This window comes from Vidua macroura, chromosome 5, assembly GCF_024509145.1.
Source record: "Vidua macroura isolate BioBank_ID:100142 chromosome 5, ASM2450914v1, whole genome shotgun sequence".
NCBI lineage: Eukaryota > Metazoa > Chordata > Aves > Passeriformes > Viduidae > Vidua > Vidua macroura.
Window position 1 is genome coordinate 56869479 of NC_071575.1, and position 27755 is coordinate 56897233.

Sequence of the window (27755 nt, forward strand, 5' to 3'; positions counted from 1 at the left end):
GCTTTCACTAGCCAGTGTTTGACCAACAGAGGAAAAAAAGTGTTAAAATACAGTAATGTTAGCTTATATAACATGCATTGTATTGATACACTATCCATGGTGAAACCCTGTTACAGGAGGATGTGCTATACCTCAGCTGCACAGTCAATCACACATCTTGTCAGACAGCAGTTTGATATTATGGCTGTGCAGAATGATTTTTGACTGACAGGTTAGGTCATGTGAATTTTTTTAAGGTGCCTTTTGATCTATACAAAAATATTACTGTTCCTTACCCCAAAATTTTATGGTCTTATACAATTTTCCTAACTTTGTACTTCATTTGGACAACTGTTTGACTCATTACTTAGTCAAGCTTTCTCTGTAGAGCTTCTCTCATTATTTTGTAAGAATAAACAATAAAATACAAATGAGTGCCTTCCATTGACCTTAGGTTCCTATTTTTAATTGATATTTATAATGCACATAAAATTGGGAAGTAGATACCTTAAAAAGACACTGCATCTCTAAAACTCAGCTAATGCATGGACATTTTTACTTTGTGTACCTAATGCAACAAAAAATTGATTTTCAAAGATCCTCTAGATTCTAGTACATAAAAATTATTAACACTACAGTTCAGAAGAAGATCTATAACAGAAATAGACACTGATTAGAAGGAATAGTCTTTCTTGACTTAAGAGGCAATATTTGACATATAGGAACACGTCCAGCAAATCTATGAACAGCCATATGTCTTCTTGATATTCCTACCCTTTTCACCACCAGAAAACCTAACTTTAAATTTTCAAAATTATTTTTGTTAAATCAAACTAGAAGGATTGGCCACAAAGTGAAAAGGGGAAATGCTGCCTCTGTCCCAGGGCAGGCAATGCATGTGCTCCCATGCTACAGCCACTCTGTTTGCAAGCAGGAGGCCTGTCTCCTGTCAAAAGCTGCACATTGGAGGCTGGTTGGGCCAAAGGAGACAGTAATAGCACAGAAAATATACTCTTACTTACTTTTCTAAACCATCAAGTCTTAAAATTAGGGGCTGTAAGCATTTTTGGTTCTGCAGCAACTGCACCAATTGTTAAAAATCAGACCACCAGGCACAAAGCAGTTGATCAAGTCAGTACATCGAGAGTTAAAACTACTTTTCTGCATTGTACTCCTTTACAGGAAATTTGATAGAGTCATATATTTTAGGGGCAGAAACAAAAAAGTTTTTTAAAGGCCATAAAATTTAATCCATCAATTTCCATAAAAAATTTAACAATTTCTTGTTGACATAAAACATAACTTTTAGAAAGACATCCAGTGCTAACTTTCAGAAAATGCTCACATTTCTAAAAATTCTCAAGGCAGCTTATACAATTCAATGACAAAGACAAAACTTCTCAGTTCTATAGATTTTAGTATTATTCCTATTGGACTCATTTAACTCTCATAACTCGTCTTCCTTTACTAAACTCCAAATGATTGAGTAGTCTACCACCAGCTAAAATAAAGTCACATCTCTAACAAAACAATCTGTGTGCCTAAAGGTTAATTATCTAAATTTTAAATCTTCTGCTTTTGCTTTTTTTTTTTTTACATTTGAAAGTATCTTCAGAAAAATAAAACAAACTAAGCATCAACACTGGAGAAACAGGAGATAATAACCCACAAAATTAACTGGAATAGAAGCAAGTTAGAATACTCCATCTGCAGGAATATAATTGTTTTCTTTTAACAGCAACTGTCTGAAAAAGAGCTTTCTCAAGTGACTCTTACTTTGTAAGAGCAATGGGAAAACCTCTTTGGAAATATCTACAAATTGTAACAATGCAAACAGTACAAGTTCACAGTCCTGACTCAGGCAAAACCTACAATGGGTTTCTTGAGGATCCTTCCGAATAAAGCCCTGCTTGACTGAGTCTGCAGCTTGGAAATAGCCCCTTACAGATTAAGAAATAACAACTGCGAGTTCTCTGTGCTTCTCTTAAGTATAATACTGAACTATTTAAGTGTTCATTTAGACTCGACATTTTAAACATAAAAAAAAAATATCTTCAAGAAATCCCCCCAGGGAAACTCCACATTTTTTTTTTTTATATTTTCACATAGCAAAATGGTTCTTTAAATTATGATATTAAGCATGTGTGTATATATTTATGCATCTACGATATCAGGAATAAAAGTTGCTATTACTACATCACTGCAGTGTTTTACTCTGGTCAGCAGGATACCCTGTTTAACCACTTTAGTTGTACTGGAATAATAGAATACTTTGTATTAACGTGTAGAATAATGTTCACACTTTCTCCTGTGAAACTGAAAAAAACTTTCATAATTCCATAAGTGTAGAGCCTATTTAAACTTTTTTAAAAATCCTTTATGTTCAAGAATGGAAATATGTATATATTACTATATATTATATTTTTTCCTAATAATGTTAGTAAACATAAAATTATTCAGATATCTTATGCCATTATCAGCATTTTGTGCATTCTAAAGTATTCTTCAAATTCCTAACTTTTGACTAGTGAAAAGGTAGATATTTTTAGCTGCCTGTTACAAAGATTTCTCAGCATAGCAACTTAGAAATATTCACAAGATATTCAAAACCTGGGAGAATAATTTCATGAAAACAGATACATAGTCTGATAGTATGGAGGTTTGCAATTTCTACCATGTGCATAAGCAGGCACTTCAGTTTTCTGAAAAATCAACCTCAGAGCATATGTGACAGAGGTATGTATAACACACACAGACACAGATTTGTTAGCAAATTCTTCAGCAGCTTTGCTGTAATATGAATGCTGGGGATTTTTGTGGTTTTTTTTTTTTTTAATTATTTAAAAAAAAAAAACTTGTAGTGGATGATACAGCTTCAGTGCCCTGTTTATTACATGTATGGTCTTGACTACTTGAATCTGTGCAACCCATTCAAAAACAGACTGCGAAATGCCAAAGATTTTCTTTCACTTCCAGCGCTGCTCAAGTTTTCTTTGAGGCAGTGCTTATCTGATTCATTGCCCGTTTCTTGCTTACAAAACATTCATATTCAAAGCACCATTAGCACAATAGCAATTAACAAAGAGTCTTTTATGCCAACATGCTACAACTTCATCTCACACACCCTTTACAGGAAAAAAGGTCTTTTCTTTCCAGTATCAGTGAAGCACTCATGCCATATGAAAAGAATGCTCCCTTTCAGTGCAGAAGGGACATGACTGTGCCTTATGTGAATCTACTCTACATACAACTGAGGGGAAGACAAGGTGACCTAAAAGATCTTTCTCATTTCTAACCTCTATGAAAGTTCATGGTATCAGAAATTGCAAATTAACAACCAGATGCACAATTTTGTGTGGAAATGGCACAGTGCTTCCACAGGATCTTTTTTCTTGATTTTTATCTGCTGTAAAGGATAGGAAAAGCACTTTTAGGTTTGTCACAAGTATGATCAACAAGAACAAGAAAAGACAGCAATTAGCCTTGAGTCATTCAGAACAGTCATTCACAAAATATTCCTAACACTGAGCAGTAAATGGGAAGCAGGAAGAATCTGCAGCTTTGTCACGTTAGAATTGGTGGGGTTTATTGCCAATACTACTATATCAAGTTGCCACATTGGCACTAAGACAGTGAGGTTTCCCATGAAGTTAGACTGTTTCTTTATAGTATGCTGTAGATGCAATGATCATATTAATTAGAGAAGAACAAGAGAAAGTGGAAATGTTTTATAATTCCTCCTAATAACAATTATAATTTATAGTCAATTTCACAAAACAAAAGAGTGAGTAGCACAGGGTTGGTCAGAAAAACACGGATGACAAACACATTTGCAATAATGGCATGTAGGCTATATCAAAGTGTTTTACAGTAATGTAAAGATAGATATGAGAATCTAACTTCCGCAAAACATCTTCAATATCAGTCACTATATTTCCCATAGCTGAACTACACAAACCTGTGACATGTTAATAAACTCAATCATTCAAGAACAGCTGTAACATTGTCTAGAATGTGTTACCCTGAGTTCCCACTAGCACAACACATACTCGTAAAACAAGAAACAAAAAAGAAACGACCCCTCAAAGGCTCTTGTGTGCCTTTATTTCACAGTGAATGAGCAGGCACAGTACAGCCTGCTGCTAAGCTTTTCCTTACCAGTTGGTCAAAACATGGATAGACTCTTGGTTACAGCTCCTAATGTGTTGATCAACTGACCCAGAATAACAAAGGCTAAGGGTAAGCAACACAGAAATTACTATACTGGATCAGACTTGAATCAGTCTGGTCTAACGTCCTGCCTCTGCAAGTAGCCAGAGGGATGTGTAAGAAACCAGCACCAGCCAGCTGCCCCTACTTCTGTATGTTCTAGCAAGAACTGTTCTAAGAAGAAATAATACACCTAGATTTTTTTCTCAATTATTGCTTTTCAAGCTGTTGATTGAGGGGCAAAGGGTGGAAACTGTACATCTCAGAGGAACAATTAATTTTGTTCTTGATTCCCTGAGGTGTACGTAAGCCATAATACCATAAATTAATCCAAGGAGAATTTACCATAATAGATCTAAATTGATAGCATTAAAAATGTTCATACAGTTGTGTTTTAAAGTGCCTCTTGTGGGTTTTTTTGTTTGTTTGTTTGTTTTTTAAGGATTTTTCATTGCCAGTTTGAAGGGAAAAAACTAACTATAATTTTTTTTCCATTAAAATACAGAAAGCATTGCATATGCATCACACATTAATCACAGATAAATTAAGGACACAGAAAAACAAATATGATAAATCACACATCCTTTTGCCTGAGATATAATACAGCATCAGGCTTCTATACCTCATTAACTGCTGTATTTGCCATTAGCACTTCACAAAAATGTGTGAACATATAGCTGCATCATGAAGCTGTTAAAAACAAAACTGTCTATTTTTTTCTGCTTCATCTTCCTCTACATATTAGATGAAAATCATCCATACTGCATACATTTCCTGGTTTAAAATATAAATCCTTTACAATGGAATCTGCAACATATTCCATTCACTGTAATACCTACAGCACATTATTTCCCCCTGACCCAAATATGAAATCTTTCCTAAATAAGCTTGACTTGCTAATACTCTGTTCTGTTCCATTCAGCTTTTTACACAGCATTCAGCTGTGCTGGACCCAAGAGTGTCTTGGTAGGATATGAGCAAAGTGGCTTGCATTTACCATGTGCCTTCTCTCTCCCAGGACAAGAAGTATATGTGGTAAATGTTTTGTCCAACATTTCATTGTTTTTCTTCTGTTTTTCTTTTTCATTCTGTTTTTCTTAATGTGAATATATATATATATATATATATATATATATATAAAAGTTAGGGAAAACAAGCCAATAAAACAAATCCTGGACTTAGAGTGGAAAGTGCTGAATCTTATCCTTAGCTCTTTGAAAAATTTATTTCAGTTGAAGTTAGGCCATGGAATGCTTTCCTTAGCACAGCCAGGTGCCAAATGAGGCTGCTGAATGCACTCTCATTCCTGCCCTCTCTTGTCAATAAATATATGTTTAATTATATTAACTTTCAGATACTTCTTTAAACATCTATCCTCTCTTCCATAGCAGCTCTCAAAATAACTCTCAAATTAAGAAATCACATTCATTTCCTAAATATACCCCATGTTTCCAAATATTGGAAAGACTATTCTACTTAAATTCTTTGCTTCAGGAGAAAGATGACAACTGCTTTCATCAGGCTCTCTGGCACCTACCCGTAATACTGGATAATTTTAAACACAAACCCAAATTTATTATAAAGCAAAGTGTTAACAATTGGAACATGAAAAGAAAATATTAAAATAATTTGGAATACTAATATACATCTTCGTACAGGATGTTACTCCAGTATCTTACCCATTTGGGGTGCTAGTGGTCTATTTATTATTTAAGAAAGAGGAAGTTACTGGAGTTAAGGAATTCTTTCTATTATTTTTTTCTGATTCTATAGACTAAAATCTATAAAAATGAGGAATTGTTTCTTCTTAGCAGAATCACTGGTAAATCACACTCATACCCTTTAGTATGTTCTTTCACTCTCACTGCTATAGTTTCACATAATTTTTGTGCAGTTCATGCATAGATCATGAGAAATATTCACACATGCCAGTACCTGAGCAGTATATTTATACTAAGAAATGTGTAACTTCTACCTTGTCCCAACAGCTTGATGGGGCAATACATAATTAATTAATTACAAGCAGTTTAGAACACGTCCCAAGCCTGCACTCTTTCCTTCACCTTTTGAGAACATGAACAGCTCCTGCTTTCACAGCTTTTTTTGAAGCTGGAGTCTGGAACTGAGAACCTTCTCTAGGTACTCTGACTATACTGGCTACGTAACTCAGTTGCTTTAAGCTATGGTGTAAAATGTAAATAAGATGTAACATCTTCTGGTGATGTAGGCACTAGCAAACAAATCAGCTGGCTTGTCCTGCAGTGATGTATGTTGCCAAAGACACATTTCATTGGAAGATTTTGTCAAAGGCTTCAGGATTATCTTTCAGTCAGAAACGATAAAACTAGCTGTGGCCTGAAATCATACAGTCAACTACATAATTAACCTGTCAGTTTTATAACTGACTCATTAAAACAATGGGCCAGCAGTAACTTTGAAAAAAGGATTTTGAAAGATTATTGTTAAAATAATGTAAAGAGAAATGCCTTTATATAGGAGGGGATAAAAATAAACCCTAGTTAGGAAAAAATACATATTTTTACCAACCTTGATTTAGCATCAAAGGCTTAGCAGAAATGCAATTCTCAATGACTGTCTCACAGTAAGAATCACTGAAGTATAATTCCAAACTTTCCAACAAGAGTTTTTAAGATGTCTGCTTTTATATCCCTTTTTATTTATTTTAGCAAGTTACTAGAGAATGATGTAAATTAATTAGCATTATTATCAATATAAAGAGTATTTGTGTCTTTTTTTCAAGTGGTATAAACCAGAATAGTACCATTGAACAAAAGAAATCCATTTACATTAATACTAAATCTGGAACTGCTTGTGTTTATTAAGCATTGGGATTTTTCACTGAGATTTTATGTTTATCAATGCACATATCTTACAACTGACAAAATTGTAGTTGCTCTTGGAAACAAGAAAATTCAAAATATGTGTTACTTGAGAGAAAATGAAAGCCTGCACTTCACATCTTAGCTGCAACAGTTGTTCCTAATATAGCAAATAAAAGCAGGAATCAACTTCATGCAAAACTGTAAATTATCTCAATCATTTTAATGTGTGAATCTAAATAGGTTAAGAATGAAAAAATTATATATAAAAATGTATTTGGAAATATAAAAGCAATACAAGTTGAGGAAAAAATTATGAAACTGGAAAACACAAGAGTTGTTAATTTATTTTATGGATGAAGACTAGCAAGAATCATTGTAATTCTATATTCTGACCTCCTGTATAATGTTACCCAGAGGAATTCTCTGCATTCATCACTCTACTCACCACAGATAGCAGTAGCTCTCATAGAACTAGAAAACTGTTTTGAAAAACAAACAGAAAACCCTGACTTTAAAATTTTCAAACGACAACTTCAGTGACATATCCCAAAGGACAATGGCAATTGTTCACAAAAATATATATATATATAGTGCTTGTTTTGCATTTTTTAAAGTCAAAGTTACAACATTGGTGCCTTAAACTCTATACTCCAGTTAGGGATGGAAGAGGCCTCAGGAGATTTCTAATTCTCTTAACTCTTGATCAATGTCTTGATTAGCACAAACTTCATACAGTAAAGCAATTTACTTTCATCATCACCAAGACTGCTGTCTGAACTCTTCTAAATTTTTCAATATCTTTATTGAGTTGTGAACATAAGAACTGAGCATCCTAATATATTAAAATCTGTCCTATGTCTGAAAAGTGCAACAAAAAATTTTCCTATATTCACCCAAGCTTTTCCAGATTTTTGTCTCTAAGATATTCACCTTTATGAACATTTTTCTTCTTCTAAATCTTTTATTGAAGTGTATATACTGGATCTAGCTGGGCTGGAGATAATTTTCTTCATAGGAGCTGGCATGGTACTTCAGACTTGTTATGACAAATGGCTTGGTAACACACTAGCGATTTAGTTATTCCTGAGCAGTGCTGCACAGCACCAAGGTTTCCTCTGCTTTTCATTCTGCCTTCCCACAGAGAGCAGGTTGGGGATGGACAAGAGTTGTGAGGGGACACACTTCCAAAACAGCATATTCTGTGATTCTGACAGCTGATACAAACTGACCAAATGGATATTGCATGCCATACAATGTCACTCCTGTCAATAAAAAGAATGGGGTACTTTTTCCAAGGTAGACACACTGGCTGGGCATTGGTTTGCTTGGATGAGGTGTTGTGCAACTGCCTTTGCATTGCTCTCTCCCGTCTGACTATCACTTTAACTGTCTTTATTTTGATTCTTAGTATTTTCTTTTTTCTTTCTTTCTTTTGCTCTTCTCTCCCCTATTCTGTTGCAGGGACTGGGAGTGGGGGTCAAGCAAGCAGATGGTGAGTGCTTAAGTTACTGGCTGTGATTAACCCAATACAGCCTATTAAAAGATACAGTTCACATGGCTACATACACTCTACCACTGGACAATGCTCCTGAAGCTTTAGTGGATAAATCCCAGTCTTGGCCTTTGGAACGTTTTGGAAAAAAATTATCCGTGTAGTCTTTACAGCAATCTATGCTGCCTACTTTCTAAATTGCCTCATGGTCAGAAGTGACTTCGTAGAGCTGCTTGAGTTCATGGAGGCATAATCCTCCAGTGCAACGCAGCAGATCCCACACAACTTTCTTTCCATATCATTCTTCAATCTCATTATGACTTCACATATGGTTTATCTTTTCAGGGGCAGAATGTAGTAAAAATCTTACTTGTAAGAGCCCAACACAACATGATGCTGAACAGGAAAATCACTCCATGTGCAGCCACAATTAGAGCCACAGCTATAAGACGTGCCCATGATGATCACTAAGAATAGAGCAACCTCACACCTTCCAGCACTTAGGTTCTACAAATGCTTCGCTTTTCTTCTATAAATGCTAGTCTTGGGCTCTTGCCCTGACATTGTAGGTTGAGAGCTGAAATGGGGGTTTCCCAGGCAACTCAAATCTGTCTAGCAACCACCCATGTAAGCACTCATTACAAGGTCATCACAATGTGTTTGCTATTTCCCATGGCATCATCTTGTTCCTTGGCAGCTACAGAAGACAGATGCGCATGGTGCCTGCTCAACCTTGTCTTCTGGTGCCAGCAATTGGAAGCTAGCTGGACATGTGATCCAACTTCTGACAGCCAGCAGCACTGTCCAATACTGATACAACACCCAGCAGAGAAAAGCAAACAGAAAAGGTCCCTATTTGGTCCATACATTAGATGCCCTATGGACCCAGTGTCTGGTGCTGCCTGGTCCTGGTACCTGTCTGAGTCTGCCAGAAGACACAGGTAAACTAAGCACAAATCAGCTATCCACAGACGCATGTCAGGGAGAGCTTGAAGTATCCAGGGGATCCAGTGGAGGGGAAAGTTCTGGAAAGACTGTATTGAAATGGCAGCAATGGCATTTGGGACATCTGTCACTCTTAAAAGCTTTCCTTTGCAGAATGCAGTGACTGGGGTCACCTTAAAGGCTTGCAGTAGGAATGTAAATAGCTACTTTAGCATGAAGTGCCACCACAGGGGTTACATAAAGTTATCTAACACAGCAGGATGGGTAAAGCCATTAGAACTTCTGTGGCCATTGATGCTTTTTTTACCTCCTTTTAGTTTGTGAATCATTCACAAACACCAAAAGTGACCTTACATTTTCTCCCAAGTTAAGAACAAAGATTAGGCACTACAGATGAAAAGATCCACTAAAAATACAGCTCTGTGATGTGACATTCTATTTACGTTCACTTACTGATCTGCTAATTAATGACTTTTTTCACTTATTATGTGGCATGATTATTTTTAATTGTACATTGTTCTTGCTTGCTTCCAATTTTTGTGTCCATTGAGGAAGTACATTATATTAACACTAGTACCATTATTACATAAAAATGCAATTGATTTGGAAAAAAAAATAGTATATTAGCTGAAAATCTGCAATTTAAACTAGCCCAAGAGATCTGCAAATTGAACTCACCTCATTATCTTATTTTTGATATGCAGATTGAAGTAAACATGCTTCCATCTTTACAGAATAATTTTTATATTTAAGACTAAAGAATTTCAGAAACACTGTATAAGAGGCCCTTAGAATATTCACTGACACAAATAGCCTTTCAACATGTTATAGATACAGGCATTTTTTCACCTGGGATTACCTTTTCACCTATTGAAATTAAGTATCTACATTTGTACTAGACATTCCAGTGTTTGTCGCAAGTTGCCTTTAGATTATCAAGCAAAAATAACCAAGCTCAACCTCCACTTCCATGAATTCTTTTGACCTGTCCCTGGTCATTCTCCATATTTCCTTGACTTCCTAAGTACCATATAGATATTCAGAGAAGAGTCTTTATCTGGGTATTCTTTAATCTACAAAAAAAGGTATTTACTACTACTTTCAAATTAAACAGCTCCAGGGCTGCTGTAACAAAGTATTTCATTGCTATCACCTTCATCTAATATGATGTTTTCTTTTTACATAATTTTAGACATAAAAAGAAGAGGTTTTTCAGTGTAAAGGACTGCTATAATTGTAACAGATACACTGAGAGAGACATTGAGTTTATTCAGTAGCTGAGACAGCATTTATTGTAAAAGAATAATTTATTTGTTAGGGGAAAAAAACCTACAAAATCCAAAGTAAATATTGTTTGATAAGATTAAGTAGCCAAATACCATTGTTTACATACCCATAAAGGAAACTATTTTATTTGCCATTCATTGCTTGATGCATGCAAGCAATGTAATTCAAAGGAACAAACGCAAACATAAAAATGCTTCCATCTCACATAGCAGGTACCTTAAATATCAGATTCTATAATCCATAAAAATCTTTGTCTTTCATAGGCTAAAACAGATCAGTCACTGCAAGTTTCTCAAGCAGCCTCTGAAAAGATACCTTTGAGAAAATCTCAGATTACCAAAAGGATTTGGTTTTATTATTATTCAATATAATTTTAATTTCAAATTAGGTAACACAGTCCTCTTTAAAACTAGTGAAGCAGTAATTTATTTCATCACCTGACATCAAAACAAAACTCTGGGGAAGCTTTTAAGAAAAGATACATAATCTTTAGCATAGCAGGCTCATGCCAGTATGGAAAACAAAATACTAATAAGAAAATAAAGGAAAAATGCCAAAACTCAGGTTCCTGTCTAGAAAAATCTATTGTCAATGAAATTTTTTTTTTTTATTTGGATTAAAATTGAATGAAAAGTTTAAAATTCATCTAATAATTTAGAATAAATCAAAAAATGAAAACCATTGACCTACTGAATGGGACTGGAGTATTGATGAAATATTGATAAAAAAGAATGTGCTTCTACATTTGAGGCATCTCTCAAGATCCTCTTCCCACTGACTGCTGAAGACTGTTTACCAGTTATGAATTATACTGGCATTCCATCAGTTTTACTTCACTCACAGCTCCTTTAAGAGGATTGAACAGTAAAGTAATATTCTAGAATGCACTTCAGTATTTGTCTTTACTGTACTAGGACTCCATATCCACATAGCCTCAGCTACCTACACTCAAATCAATGCTTTGACTTTTGATCAATTTAGAAAATAAATCAGAGCAAAAAAGTGCCGTTTGACTTGGGTAATAGGGTTATACAGTCACAGTGTGACTCCAGGATTTCATGACCTGCACAGCTTCCACTTTGCTTTTAACCTAAAGGGAGCTCTGATACAAAAAAGCTCCAGATGTGCTCTGTTCCGCCTACTTGAAGCAATACCACAGCTAGTATCAACAGAGAAGCTTAACCTAAATTTCTCCCAGTTTAAACAAAACTGAGTGTCAATACATTGTTTTCAATGGGAACTTTCTGCTCTATGGGACCCAAATCAACCAGATCCTTGAAGTAGAATTATCTTTGCCTCCCTTGCCTTCTTGAAATGAATCCATCAAATGACACTTTACTTTTATTCCCTATAGGTATGTTTTACTAGAATAATAAAATACCCAGGAAAACCAAAATAAAACAAGTCCCAAAAACACAAAACCAACCAAAAACCTCTTAAAGCACAAAAGTCTGAATGGCTGGGTGAAACTTTAGATGCTTGTAAATAATATATCCCTGTTCACTGCTCTTAGACTAAAGTGACCTTTCTTCTAGCTCTCCTTTTCAGTGTAATAATTTAGTGATTTTTTTTACCTTGACAAGCTGGAGACATGGGCTGACAGGAGCCTCATGAAGTTTAATAAAAGGGAAATGCTCTGCATCTGGGGAGAAACAAACCCCAGTAAATGCTGGGGGATACCCAGATGGAGAACAGCTTTGTAGAAAAGAATCTGAAGGTGCAGGTAGATGATAATCTGATCAGGAGCTAGCAAATGCCCTTGTAGCCAAGAGGGCTAATGGTATCCTGGGTCACCTTAGGAGGAGTATATATTCTGCCAACCATGCCTTAACCTGGGAGTGGAAACCGCAGATCCTTTTCTCTGTATATTTACATGTCAGTAACACAGACAAAATCATTACAGAATTTCAGATCTAGAACTAGCATAATTATCATCACTTCATTGCAATAGTGCAAATTACACTACTACAATAAACCAATATTTACAGTATTTCAGTGCAGTGTGAGCCAAAGAAAGCCTCACTTCCAGCAGTGGGAGATGCAGATTTAATATTTAGTCTTTTTCTCCCAAGGGAAATGTCAACTTTCCTGCCTTAATTCTCTTTGGCACGAAACATTCGCTGGAAATACACCTGGTTCAACAGAGAATGTTACAATTAAATACTGAATTCTGTTCTAAAATAAGCAGCTCAATTTAAATACTGAATGTCTCTTCATATTTTTTGCATCATTTTTAATTATAATACTACATGCAATTACTATTATGCAGTACTTTTCAGCTTCAAATTCCACAGCCAAAATTAGATCATAATAAAATATTTCTTTGGAACTTTTTTTAATTTCAATAAAAGGTTCTCTTTCACTCCTTTTTAATGTGAATGTTCATTTTAAATGCATCCAATTTAAACACTATAGCACTTTGACAGTGCATTACAATAAAACACAAAACTGACAGAATTAATTAATGAACAGTAATTACTGTAATTTACAGTAATTCTGTCTGACAGCATCTAATTACCAACAGAGCATCCCTATGACTATAAAGGTAAGCATTTTATTGCTTCTCATTTTTTAATGGGGAAATTGAAGCAAAAATGTTAATTAAGCCCAGAATACTGAAAAATTAGATGTCCAGAATTTAGTCTGGTATGTATCTGTGGTAGATTTAAAGCTTCTCTTTTTCTTCAGAATGGCTCATTAGTCTTTAGATTCTCCTATTGCTTCAGCATATTTTCAGAAAGCAAACAGTCTGATTGGTAGGGGTAAGAAAATTTTGCAAATTATATATTTTGCTGGGGTTTTAATTTCTCACAAGGGGGCATATCCCAAATATCTAAGCGGAATGATTATATTTTAGATTAGCTTAGATGGACTATTTATCTGGAATTCAAGTATAGCAGGTTTTAGGCTTTTTTAAGAGATTTTTCCTCCTCTCAAAACTCCTCAGATCTCTTTCTGTGGCAGCTATCTCCAACATCTCATTCCCCAGTCTGTATGAAATCCAGGATTGCCCTGTTCCAGTCGCAGAACCCAGCACTTCCTTTTGATCATCTGGCTGGTGATTGCACAACCCTCTAATTTGTCGAGGTCTCTCTGCAGGGCCTCTCTGCCTTTGAGGGATTCAACAGTTCCTCTCAATTTACTGTCATCAGTAAACTTACTTGCTATGCCCTCGAGTTCTCTGTCCAAGTTGTTTATGAAGATTTTGAAGGTCATAGGAATCCTCATTCCTATAGAACCCCACTGGTGACAGTTCACCAGAATGATGTCATCACATTAATTATAACCCTTTATGTCCAACCCATGAACCAGCTGCTCACCCATCCCATGATGTGTTTATCCAGCTGCTATGTGCTGGACATTTTGTTCAGAAGGACACTGTGACAGACAGACAGCATGGAAAGCTTTACTAAAATTTAAAAAAAGTTGCTTAAGAGTCCTACCTTAAATCTCATGCTTTGCATTGTAAAAGTATATCAACAAATAAAACAACCTTGAACTAATCTAAATTGCTTAACTGAATACAGATAATGGTAACAGAATACCCTTCCTGATCCCATTTTCCCAGACAATGGGGATGTTTCCATTGTATTTAGGAACACAATATGCAAGTATATGAGTGTGGATGAGAACGAAGATCAGGTAGTTTATGATCATGTGTTCTTTGCCCATTTGTTGTAGTTTGGTGAAAAAAACCCCAACACAACAGATTTAGATATTCAAGCTGCTGCACTACTTGTATAATCACCCCACTAATCTTCTGCTCCTCTTTGTTAGAACATTAGCTTATCCTTTCCTGTCACAGGTTCATCTTTCTGTCCCAGAATCACTTTCCACTATAATGGAAGCTTTTCCCATATAATACTACATTATCCCATACTTCTATCAATACTACCCTGCCACCGAGTTATTGCCAATATGAAGAAAGTTGAATTGGTACAAATCCATAAGATTACATATATGTTTTTGAACATGTGACAAAATATGGTTCTCACAGATACATTCTTTGGATACAGGAATGTCAAAGAGAGAAGGAATTCTAAGGTTTGCATTTCCCCACCCAGTTTTACTGTTTGTGATGGTACATATTCCTACACCATAGGCCAAGGCTGCAACTGGGCTTCTCCTCAGTTTTCTGTTTACAGAAGAGCTATGCCTTTCTCTGTTGTTTAAAATTACCAGAATGCAATTCTGTAAAAGTGCATTAAATAAATATGTTGGAAATATAGTAAAGACAGAAATATTTCTGAACTGGAAAATGAATGGTTTTCAAAGCAACACTATATCTCATCATGCTATGCAAATTGAACCTATCCCCTTGGATTTCACTGTTTCTTGGTTTCTGTTAACATATGAATCTGCTTACTTTAACCAACTTCTGGAAAAAATGAATCACCTAGAACAAGACCTGTGAGACTGTACTGAATCCTGCATGTACCATTGCACACTGCTTAATTCACATACACCATAAATAGCAAAACTGCCAGTATTTTTCTTAAAGGTATGGAAAATTCACACACATTGTTAGAAGTTCAAGACTACAAATATTTCTTCTAACATTGCCAAATAGCATTGCCAAAGAGCCTATAAAGTCACTGTGCTATTTTTTCCCCTTTTCCTCAGAAAAGGGTAAGAAGCCAATACAGAAAGCTCACTTTCCATTTTCTAATACTTGTGGGTAGTGCACAAACACACAGCATCAGCCCCAAGTTCTCTCTGACACTGAAGAGAGAAAAGTGAGACAGCATAAAAAAAGATAGCAGTTTAAATGGTGTCTACATTTGCATATAAAAGACATTTGCCAAGCTTTCTCACTGGCTTTGTAACATTTACAGTTATAATCAGAGGTAATTAATAGATTACCTATAGTCTCTCCTGCATCTTCTTCCCCTTTTGGTTCACTAGCAGATGTATCACACATGCTCATATAAACACACACCTGTAAGTCTAGGAAACCGCTGACATTCTTACTATTCACACTGTTTGCACTATGATAATGTAGTTGAACATGTAAATAAAACAATGACAAAACATTAAATCAAGATTTGGTGTGAATTATCCATTCATTGCATGCACCTTTAGTGCAACCTCTTTTTTAGTGAAGTGCAAATTCTGCAGGATCTCCTTTTCAATTGAAAAAGAAGCAACCTGAGCCTCTTTTGTAGCATCAGCCATGCAAATGTGAACAGAGTGAAAATGGATATTGCTGTGACTTTGTAATGCTCACAAGAGTCAGCTCTAGTGCCTCTGCCACTATTCCTACCTTCCCCAAGCTGCAGAAGAATAAAAGCTGACTTGACTTTTGTCACATTTAATTGAAAATACTTCCAGCATTGTAGAAAATACAGTCACCTAAGAAAAGATTGATAAAGCAATCTGAAAGTCATGATTAGGCTGCTTACATACCACACTGAAATAGGTACTTGGCTGTCAGCAGCCTAACTACTTAACAGTGCCTGTTTGATGGGGAGCCCCATCAGGCCCTGTATAAATAGGACAGCAACGAAAGGAGACACCTTTGAAAAGTTTAACAGCTGCTGCAAATTACAGTGTGCTCCTGTATTACAATATTATTCCCTATTTTATCTATGCAGAAGGTCACTCCATTTCATGGGGAAATCTAATAGTCCAAAATCTAATTTCAATCTGATTAAGAACAAGAAAATTCAAATACTGAAATGCTCATTTAAAAGGGACACATTTCTTGGATGTGAAAGCCCTGGAGCAGTTTGCATAGAAGTTCCAGGTTAAAAGGTCAACTCCTGAAATGCTGTAGTTTCTCTCACAAAGCTCAGATTTCCATACTGACAATTTTCCAGTATAATTTATTAAAGATATTTTGGCCAAATTGGACAATTTCTATGAAGTATTCCTATTTAAATATTCACTATATTCCAATGAAATACAGAGATTTTTCTTTTCCTTCTGACTTTTCTCTGCATTCATGAGCTCTTCAGTTTCTCTGAACTATGCTTCCATCACTCAGGAACCACTTCACTGCTTAAGGACAAAGCAGGCTGCCTGGAATGCCATATAGCATTTAAACAAAGCAAGCTTAGTAATGAGAAGCAATATATTCTATCAGTCCTGTTGATCAAACTTATCTAGACAAGCTAGCAGACTTGAAACCTTTTCTTTGGGACCATACAGGACCACAAAAAAAAAAAAATACTCGTTTGACTTCAACTTGGATTTACAGTAGAACTTCACTGTACCATTCTGCAAAGAGGTAGCAGCCTTGGAATGCAGTTCATGCAGACTTGCATTAGCTAAATACTGTGGCAGCTGCAAAAGAGCTGCAATGCAAATAAAAGTCAGTGTTTTTCTAACAATTGCAAGGATCAATTTCAAATCAAGACTACCTGTAAAATCAAGAACACCTGTAAAATCAAAAACTTGAAAGCACAGCAGCAACATAAAGTGAATTCTAAGACTCCAGAAATCAACACTTTTTATTTGCTTTTATAGGTTATATAGAATAACACAGCATAAAGCTTTAAAGAATTTCGTGAAAATATATTTCACAGTGATACAAAAGAGCTGCATAACAAAATATAACACACTTATTGCTCAGAAATAACGGACATTTTTTCCAGTGAGGAGTAGATATAATGTGGGGAAGCCCATGACTTTTATCAGGTAGCTGTCAATCTAAGTAAAAATATAAGGAATAAAGGGGAAAAACACCTTGGTTGGTTGCTTGCTTTACAAGCAACTTGCTAAAGAACAATACTTCAAACCTGCATTTTAGATGTCATTTCTCTAACTTTTTTATCCCCTGTAATCCATCAATATAATATGACACTTCAAAGCTAGACTCTAATCTTTCAAATTAATATTTTAAATATATTGCAAGTGTTTTTGTTTGACTCTCTGGAAATGCTTTTTATTTTAATGAATAGAAGGCAGACCTCACGATGTGTGTTCATAATTTTATTGGTGCACTGCTGATACTGCTTTCTTGACTTAAGAAAACCAAGATACTACAATTGCAGTTAGTTTATGTCTCTTATCACATATTGGCTATCAATAAATTTCAGATATAGTTTGTCTGGATTAAAATCTACCGTTAGCCAAGTCCCAATAGCAGTGTTCATAAGAATTTATTTTATTAAATTATAATTCAATTTGGAGCATTCTTAGCAGCACTATCAGCCTCTGGCATTTTTGACAGCAAGGTAGCTAAGTCTCATAGAGTACAATTGGTAGATGTTTTTATTATACCACAGTGCCCTAAAAGCTAGGGAATAGTGTTTTCTCTTTTGATATCAATTCAAAACTTCACAGGCTCTGTGAAGACTCTGAATCTGTGTTACTTAGATCAGTGCTGCAATTGCTATTAGGTGAAAGGTGGGTGAGGACTGGCACTGCTTTATTTTGCAATCCTGATACTTTGGGCTCATTCAGTATTGAGATGAGATTATTGTGTAGCTAGGAAATGTTATAGCTCTAAATAACCAATCATGATTAATTTATTTTCTACTCTTGGTTCATTAGTTGCAGCCATATCTTTTTCCACTAAAAGTCCCTTTAAATGGTTTCTAATTTGTTGGTACAGTTTCACCACTAACTGTGAGGGAAAGAGGAAAGATTTTCCGACCTCCAATTGAGTGCTACATCAGCTTGTCTTAGCAAATGGCCAAAAATAAATCAATTGTAGTTTGCTCTACCTAAAGAGACAAATCATTCTAATCAAAGTGGTGATTTAACAGACTACAAGCTAGTGAGTTGCTTGGTTTGTTTTTTCTTTCATTAGACCAACTAAAGATTTTGTTCCTTTAATCTTTATTCATTATGTGACAGAATCCTATGTGGCACTAGACTAAATAGCAACTTAGTCCTTACTTGTTTAGTAAGTTCTTGTTTAACAAAAACTAGAATACTTTCCATTCGTCTTATAAGCCTTCTAATCTGTGCAACAACTTAATGTAAAAATAAAAAAAACCTAAACCTATCACGCTCTTTTCTTTTGAAATAAAGATAGAATAGACAGGACCACTCTAAAGAAGTGACATTTAGTGATGTTCCACAGTAGTTCTAAGAAATCTCCCAAACACATGCATTTGTTTTTCTATCAACACGGAAATAAAGTAAATAGGCAGCAGACATTTTTTGATAAACAAAATATTCTGAGCCATTTTTTTTCACCAAAGTCACAACTTTTCAATATTTCAAATGCCATCATTTGAGTTAAATTAAAGCATTGAGAAATTTCCAGTACAAATTTATACAACAGGAAGGTCATGGTGAAGGAGATGATGCTTTCCAAAGTATATGCTGGCTATTGTATGGACTACAATTATTTGATTAGAATTAGATTATGCTTGATTACACTACTTAGAATATTCTTACCAAAAATTTCTTATTTGCAATTTTAAAATGTGTTTGTTTGCATCTTAATTGTATTTTTAATAGCTTAAAGAATAACTAAGATTATATAATACCAAAAGTAAATAGATGATACAGTCTCAATAGTTTTCAAAGATCATTCATGTGAAAGTTGGAAGAATGCTTCTTCACACAGCTGAGTTTTCTTTTGTGAAAACTAGGCACACTATAATCTGAAAATGAAGATATTCTAGTGTGGATAATAGACAAATCTACAAAGACATTTATTAGTCACCTTTAGTCTTTTGTGATGGCTATTAATAGTAAAAGTACATGATTAACAATTTTTAAATTAAATAATAGTAAAAGCATAATGAAATGCCAAGCTTACTATTAATGTTATAAGGATCCCTCACTCCTTTTTCCTGGAATTTATGAACATTTTCCAAAGCAGCAAGCAGAAGTATACCTCCTTTTTTAGTCTGTTTTTGATAAAGAGCCTAATCCCTTTTAAGACAACAAAATGTCTGATTACTTAAGTGAGCAAAGGATTTTACCCAGAAAGTAAATAACAAACAAATTCACAGTAACTTAAAATTTCACACTTAAAATGAGATTAACTGCTGTCTCATCCCAGTCTTCAGTAAGAAAGTATGCTATTGTTTTTAGATACAACAAACTCCTATTTTAAGCTTTTGTCTGTTAAATCATTTGGACAATGTATGTTTAAGAAATAAAGACAAAAAGTAATTAATCTTCTGAAATCACAAACATTATAGGAAAGAAGTTCAAAGACAGCAATAAAGTGAAAACTTAATGGGCCACATTCCCTGGAAGCACCACTTCAGGGTAGTTTTCTATAAAAATGAATTCAGCCCATTTCTTTGTGTTTCATGACATCGATTGAAAAATGATAAGAATGACAAAGAAGTAAAAAAGCTAATGTCTCTAATATCAGACAGACAACAATAACAAGGAGATTTTAAACCGTATTTATGCACAAATAACAAATGCTTTAACTTGAGCCTCCATCCTGCAAAACTTGTATTTGTTCATCCTGGTAGATTCACTAATGCCATTGAGATCACAAACGCTTTCAAAACTAGAGACTGGAACCTTGTCTACACCAGAGTAATGTTTTGCTTATAAATACACTCAAATATTGAAAACAATCAAATTTTTAATCAGTTTTCCTGTTACAGCACACTTTTAACAATCTAGCACCCAGTAAAAACAAGAGACTGCTCTGACTGGCATAAATTCTATCAGTGAAAACCAGACATGTACATACAACTTTGTCTGCAGTGTCAGCTGAAAAATAGAAAGTGTATCCCTAACTAACCCAATTATGCTAGAAAATCACAAATACATTTGGACTTATTTCTATTTGTTTAACATTACACAGATATTTGCAAATGACAATATATATCCCCAGAGGAAGAAAAAATAAACAAAAACAAAGAGAGAAAATAAAATATTTTTGAATGCAAATTGAAAACTAGAGAATCAGCTGAATAATTCTGCCATGCCACAGTGTCCAACTATAACACTGAAGAAACTGCTAATAGTTCAAAAACAGACAACTGAGGAGGAGGTAAAGAGATAGCAGCAGGAGGTGTCTGTAGTAGAGGCAACCTTAGTTTCAGTGATAATCTAGACTTCCCAGCTTCACAACATAAGACATTTATCTGATTATGGAATTCAGAAAGATAGGAAGGAATGAGTTCTTGAAACAGCAAAGTAAAATTCCTGTGTAAGTAATTCCAACCAGCACTGAACAGACATATATACATAGGATATATTTCAAATTTTCCTCTGTATCATGACTCTTAAAACGTAAACAAATCTCAGCCTGTTCTAGCCTCCTCCCAAATTTTCCTCCCTCAATGTGGAATTCTGTCTGAGACGTTATCTGAGCTATCTGAGAATGAGAAATAATTATGTCTGAATGACTAATTTCCTCTCTCTTCAAAAAATACTTACTTCTATTGTTCTGGTGGTACTAATAAATGGATAGTGAAATTGGTCCAGAAAAAAATGCCCTGCAATTCAAAACAATTTTAAATATCTCACATTACAATGACCCAGTGTAAGAGCTATGGATCTTTTTGAAGTATTCCATAATTTACTATGTTGATACAATATTTTATTATAACAAATATTTTATTATAAAATATTCAATATTATTGCTTAAGCGCCTTGGGCTGATGGGATCCGGAAAGTGTTAAAATATCATTTCAAATGTATCTAAGAGTGAAATTAGGAAAATTAAACCAAACCAAACCAAACCAGTTGTGTCTGTATTAAGAAAGAAAATGTTCTCTGTTTGTTTCTGGGCAAATTCTAATAATTCCATGCTTATCAACAGGCAGCTGATAATGACTTCAGATGTTATAACTCTCTGAGATGTTCTATGGGGGAAAAAAAACAAATAAGGAAACAATTAAACAAAAAATAACCTAAAAAATGTTTAGCAAATTAAAGGGTTTGGCAGGTAAATTCTCTAAAGTTACTGAACATGCTTCCTTTCCTTCATGATCTCCCTACCTATTACTGATCTCTGAATAGAGATCTTGTGTGACACAGGATAGCAGCTTCATTACAATGGAGAATTTTCCTCACAGTTTGCTGTTATTATTGAAATCTAAAAGAGAGAAAACTGGCACAAGGTAGTGGAATAAATCAGCACAGGAAGGACTGAGATGGGCAAGAAAGACCAGGTGGGTATGTAACCACAGCAGGATATTGCCTCATTAAACTCAAAAACTCTTCTACTGGCAGCTAACCTGAAACAGCTGAAAAATGTGTCATGTATTTCTAGGGGCTGATACAAATAAGCTAAGATTGTCACCAGTCACTTTGTATCAAAGATTGCTTTGCAATATCTAGGAAACTTGTAGCACTAGCAGGAAAATCATCTAGTAACCTTTTTTTACAGCCTTTGCCTTGAGGGTATTCTTCCCCCACCCAACCCACCTGAAATCCCTTGCTTTTCATCAAATTATTAACACAGAAAAAGTGTGGCATAGACCCCATGGATTCTTCCAAAATTTTTAATTCATGTGAAGACCACATTTTTTATAGACCATGCCTTTTATAGAGAGCAGGGAAGAGGTTTGTGGGAAAGGTAATGTATAGTGGCAGCCATCATCATTTAAAAGATGTGCTCATTACCTTTCTTGACATTAGAATATTTGATTAATAACCCTGGCATTTCATATTGTTTTTGTAACAGATAAAAATGCTTGGTAATTTGTGTACCATCTGATATAAGTATGCATGTATACATACTTAAGGTAGAGCAGCTTCTCTGGCAATAGTCTTTTTTTTGGTATTGTTTTATGTGTAGCCACGTTCCTTTATGTTTCATATTATTTTAAAAAATTATATTTCCAAGCTAGGGTTTATCAGATTCTCATTATCCTGATATGAAACTTTGACAGAATACGTGTCCAGATTAGAAATATTTTAAAATAAATCAGTCTCTAATTAATTTAAAGAGCTCATTTAAACAGGTATGTGAAATTCAATTTTTTGTTTGTACAAACTGATTGCTTAGTATTTTTTTTTTTAATAATGTGTATACAAATATTGATTCTTTTCATTTTTTTATTGCTATTTTATAGAACATTCTAGGGGAAAAAAGTCTTGGAGGATCTTTCCATTGGTAGCCTTTACAATAAGAATTCCATATACAAGCGACTCCTTTAGAACATTTACTGGTTGATTGCACAAGAAAATTCTTACTTTCTCATGACAAAGATATTGCTTAATCGGGAAAATCAGTTCAGTAAATACGCAAAGTTTTTACATTGCATATCTTAAAACTGAATCAAATACTGAGCCAAAGAACGTTCCTGAACAAAAGGAAGCACATATCACTGCTGGCTGAGGTATTTAAAAGGTAGATGGGTGTGACACTTAGGGGCGTGGTTTAGTGATGGACTTGGAAGTGCTTAGTTAATGACTGGACTTGATGATCTTAAAGGTCTTTTCGAACAAACTTGATCCTGTGATTCTGATTCTGTAAACTACTCCTGTGTGAATTAGATTCTTTACCCAACAAAAGAGATGTGACCACTGACAAACTGCTTTATAACATTTACTAATGTATCTGAACATTTATCTGGATACAAGAGGGTAATTTTGTTATCAGTTTAATCCCTTGCTAAAAATCTATTGTATCCCTCTGTGCTAAAACTGTATAGTTGGCCTTTGCCTCTCTGCTGAAAAAGCCAAAAGAAGTTCAAATTTGCATTATCAGAAATAGTGTCTTACAGTGTGTTCTAGCATAAGATCCAGTGTCCCCAGTATAATCAGTGGAAATGTAATCAATACAGCCAGATAGTTCGAGGTAGCTCAGCTCACCCTAAAGTAGACAGTTAACACTAAGTAAAAGTTTGTCCTTGTACTCCATTGACTAGAGTAGGGTTTGCTTCACTTTTCACACAAAAACATCCTGCAAATTCTGAAATAGTACAGGCAGTTCTGCCTACCCTTCCCCTGACCCTCTCAAAGGGCAAAAGTCTTGCACATTTTATCTCATATCAGCCACAGAAATATTTGAACATTTGGGTAGCACGGCAAGAAATGTCCATGAGTGCATAACTAAGTCAAATGCTAGATCTCCATCAATGAGAATTGGAAGTTAGACACCTGCTGACATGTAGATACTTGAATTTAAGTACTTTAGTACAGATATTTTTCAAGTGAGAGCTGGGATGTACTCTTGTTTTCTCTAGCCATTGAACTGACCTTTCATTCTTTCATATCATGTGGATGCATTTTGAGACTTATACATGATAAATTGGATCTGAACAAAAGCTGATAACTTACAAAAAGTTCCAGGAGTGGTAATAATCTTTTAAAGTCAGAAACTTTAGGCATTATGTTGCTTTTCAAAACCATTGAAGGACCTTTTTCAAGAGTAATAAAACTATATAGAAATGCATGGAATCAGCAAGCATAAAAACACAAACCAAAACCAGACAGACAAAACACATGGAAGAACAATATCACTTCAAGTATTCTGAACACATCAACAGAAATACACTTCACTGTCATATGAAATAAAATCAAGGATCATACTTACCAAAAACAAGTTTCCTGGTCAAATGAGATGGTGATAACATAATTTCTAATAAGAAACAAAGTGAAAGCTGTCTTCCTGAGAGGTTTATCTAACTGAATGCTAAGGCTGTGACATAAGGAAAGTATAAAAAGAAACTCATACCTTGAAATAATGCCATAAAGTTGGAGAGTGAGGGGTAGAAGGGATGAAGGGATGTGTTCATTACAAGTATTTCTACATGCAATTTGAAAAATAGAGAGCCCAGGTATTTCCCCCTTTTTTTTTTTTTTTTTTTTCTTTAAATCTTCGGCACTGCATGCTGAAAGTGACCTACATCACTCTCCATACAGTACATCAAATAACCCATTACTTAACAAATCAGTGAAGCACCTCTACTAAATGAAAGGGACCTATAGCTTTAATCCCACTTCGATTAACTTTGTTCTTCTCAGAAGGCAGACCTTAATTTATATCAATTTGCAGTAATCTTTACAAGAAAATTCTACTTCACTTACACGTGCTGTTTGACAGAAAAATGAATTTCTCAGGCATGTGGATACCCTATGATGGTTCCAATAAAAATTGCCCCTAGTAACAATGAAAAAGCTGAACACTTTCTGTCTGCTTAAATGATTTCTTTGGTTAGACAGATGATGAGGTTTAATGATGTATGTTGTGAATTCTCTCCACTAACAAATACAAGTAGCACTTTGATCAGCAGAAAGACCTCAAGGACATTTGGTACAGTCATTTAAAGTTTCCTGTACGTCTCTGTAGAAAGGCATTCTGTTACTGTATTCAGTTATACTATTACATGTTTCTGTAAAATAACTTAAATATTTCTAAAGGTCATCAAAACAGCATGTTATTTTTACCAATGGGCAATAAAGAAAAGGAATCTTTCAGGATAATGTTTTACAAGTGGAACAAACTAAAGGTAATACCTTAATTGTATAATTAGGCATTATACTTATTTTAGGTGCCCCAATTTTTTGAGAACCACCACTTCTCAAGTTAATTGATTATTTTTCAGAAGTCTTGTACCTATGAGTGCAATTTCTCAGGGTGTTCAAAGACCAGGTCTGCAAAGACAGTCAAATATGTATCTCTTATGCATATCCTTAAGTACAGTGGGATTTAGAAGCTGAAGCAGAAATAGAAGGTATAATTTGTGTGTACACTTTTGCAGAGTTAAGTCTAAATCCATAACAAGAAGATGCCAATGGGATGCTCAGAAGTCCTGTTAAATTATTCCCTAATCCCTTAATGATCTGAAGCCACAGAGAAGTCACATTTTTGCTGAATAACAAGCATGCAACAAATTCCTGATATGCCAAAAATGTCTAGTGCTCAGATGCCAGGAGATCAGCCAGTTCATTTCTTTTGCATCTCAAAAGTTATCACACTCGAGGAAGTATATGTAAAAATAGATGCTGGAATAGTTTTGGCAGCAGGAGCAGACTACCTGTGAACTTGTTTGTTAGCACATACACAACAGCCAATGACTCCACAAGAGGAAGAGTCAAAAAAGAAGTAGGATGCCTGTTGTCAGGTTCATGTGCTAACATGAAGCAGAGCCTGAATCTAGATTGTGAATACCTTAGCATTCAAGCTGTAAGACATGCATCATCTCTGTAGCCTCCTTTATTCAAATTACTATTAAAAAACTGATTACCAAGTGGAATATCTGCAGCAGAAAGGACTGGGACAGCCTTTCACCAAAATAAATGCTTTCTGAAAACTGAAAAAATTGGGCCTCAGAGTTTCAGGTTTGAAATGTGCTTCACCTCTGGCAGGACAGTATTACAAAACATATGTTCGGCCATCAGTGGGATGTCAGAGTAACCACAGGGCCTCAATGTATTTTGCAGATGAGGGAATGGTTGCTTATTTTCAAATGATCAGGACTAATGACTGGACTGTCTTAAAAAAACATAGACATAAAGGATCCCAACAAGTATGAGCAGAATTAGACACCTCACGACAAACTATGTTTAGGCAGAGTTAGATCTGACCTTAAGTCCAGACTAAATTTTGACATCTGAATCCAGAGTCCTGTTCAGTAGGTCAGTCACAGGTATCTAGTACTTTCTGAAGTGTCATTGGGTTCCCTAACCTCCAGATGGTGGTTCAAAAAGGCAAGTTTTCTGTCAAAAGTGCAGGCCTCAGGTTGATGCTTTTGACATTGCAGAGCAACTCATGTGTGTTGGGTGGCTATTGGGCTTTAGCCACCTAGAATAGAACCTTTTGTTCATGCAATACAAAGAGTTAAGTGAGTTATTCACCTAACCAAATAAAGACATACATTTTATGCTGAACGGCTCTCTAGATTTTCTTGACTACAGAATAGGCATTAAGATGCCAACATTTAGATAGGTTTACCAGAATATTGAACATTGCAAGATCTAGGATCTGAGGCAGATAATATAAATCACCACAAAACAGTTGTCAAAAAAAAAAAAAAAATCAAATAAATTAAATTGTTTCACAAAGCTGGAAACTCTCACTTCTGGTTTGCAATTCTGTGATTGACATAAAATTTGAGAGAATTTCACTTTCATTAGTGAAAGACAGAGTAGGGAAGGGTTTTCTGAATGGTCTTTCCCACAAACAGTTAAGCAAAAGATACTCTCAAGTCAGCTTAGAATTTAGGATTTCTAATGAAAGAAAGATATACCAGTCCTGAAATTCTTTTTTGTATAATTTTAGGTTATTTCCCACTGTGTCACACTGTGAACATATGAATAATTAATGTGGCAGCAACAAATCCAAACATATGGATTTTTATGTTTTGTGTTGGTCTTTGTTAAGAGGATAACATTCTGTACAAATACAAACAAACCCTGTTGCCCTTCATTCTTCCCTCCCTCTGGGATTAGCATTGTACCAAGAGTAAAGGCAGACAGTTTACAAAGCTTTTTGCTGTTTAAATACATAGATGTCTAAGTAAATGCTATAATTTTGCAGTAAAGTTTTATTTATAAATGACCTTTTATTGATTTCTTGTCAATTAATAAAGCAGCAGGTATTTGACCTAAGTTTGGATAAAACATTGCTAGCGCAAATATGGATTTTGATGTGGATGTAGTTTTTAGCTGATTGTGTTTGGTTTGGTTTTTTTTTTTTTTAATCCCTCTATTTCATATATAGTTCAAGAAGAGACATCTCACTGAGTCTACATCAGTTCAAGTTCATTGCATTTCTAATTTGTTGTTCAAGCAATTATTAGTTCAACTTTGAGATAAATTTGTAAGAATGACAGTAGGTATCATAATACTCATACTCAAGTGATATTTTATCAAGGCAATTAATGACAAGAGTATAAATTGGCTTGGATGATACTCAGGTTCCAGGAGGAAGTAATTTTTAAAACAAAAAAGAAAAAAAATGAGCAATTATAAATAAACAAAAAGACAAGAAACTAACAGTTTCTGAGCACAGTTTTCACGTGTGAAGCCCACACAGGGGCTCAGATGTATTTGTAGTTAAAATAGAGATGCACCATAGCAAATTACAGCTTTCCTGAGGACAAAAGGAGGGGTTGGAGGGACTACCATGTGTTTAAAATTAGAAACTCTTCTCAAAGCTGATGATTACAGTT

At 34.9% G+C, this 27755-nt stretch overlaps 1 protein-coding gene across 4 annotated transcripts in view; it reads right to left on the reverse strand.

Annotated features, from left to right (window-relative positions):
- TAFA5 (TAFA chemokine like family member 5) overlaps nucleotides 1-27755 on the reverse strand; it is a 400494-nt gene that overhangs the window by 83824 nt on the left and 288915 nt on the right. The gene's annotated exons all lie outside the window — the stretch shown is intronic.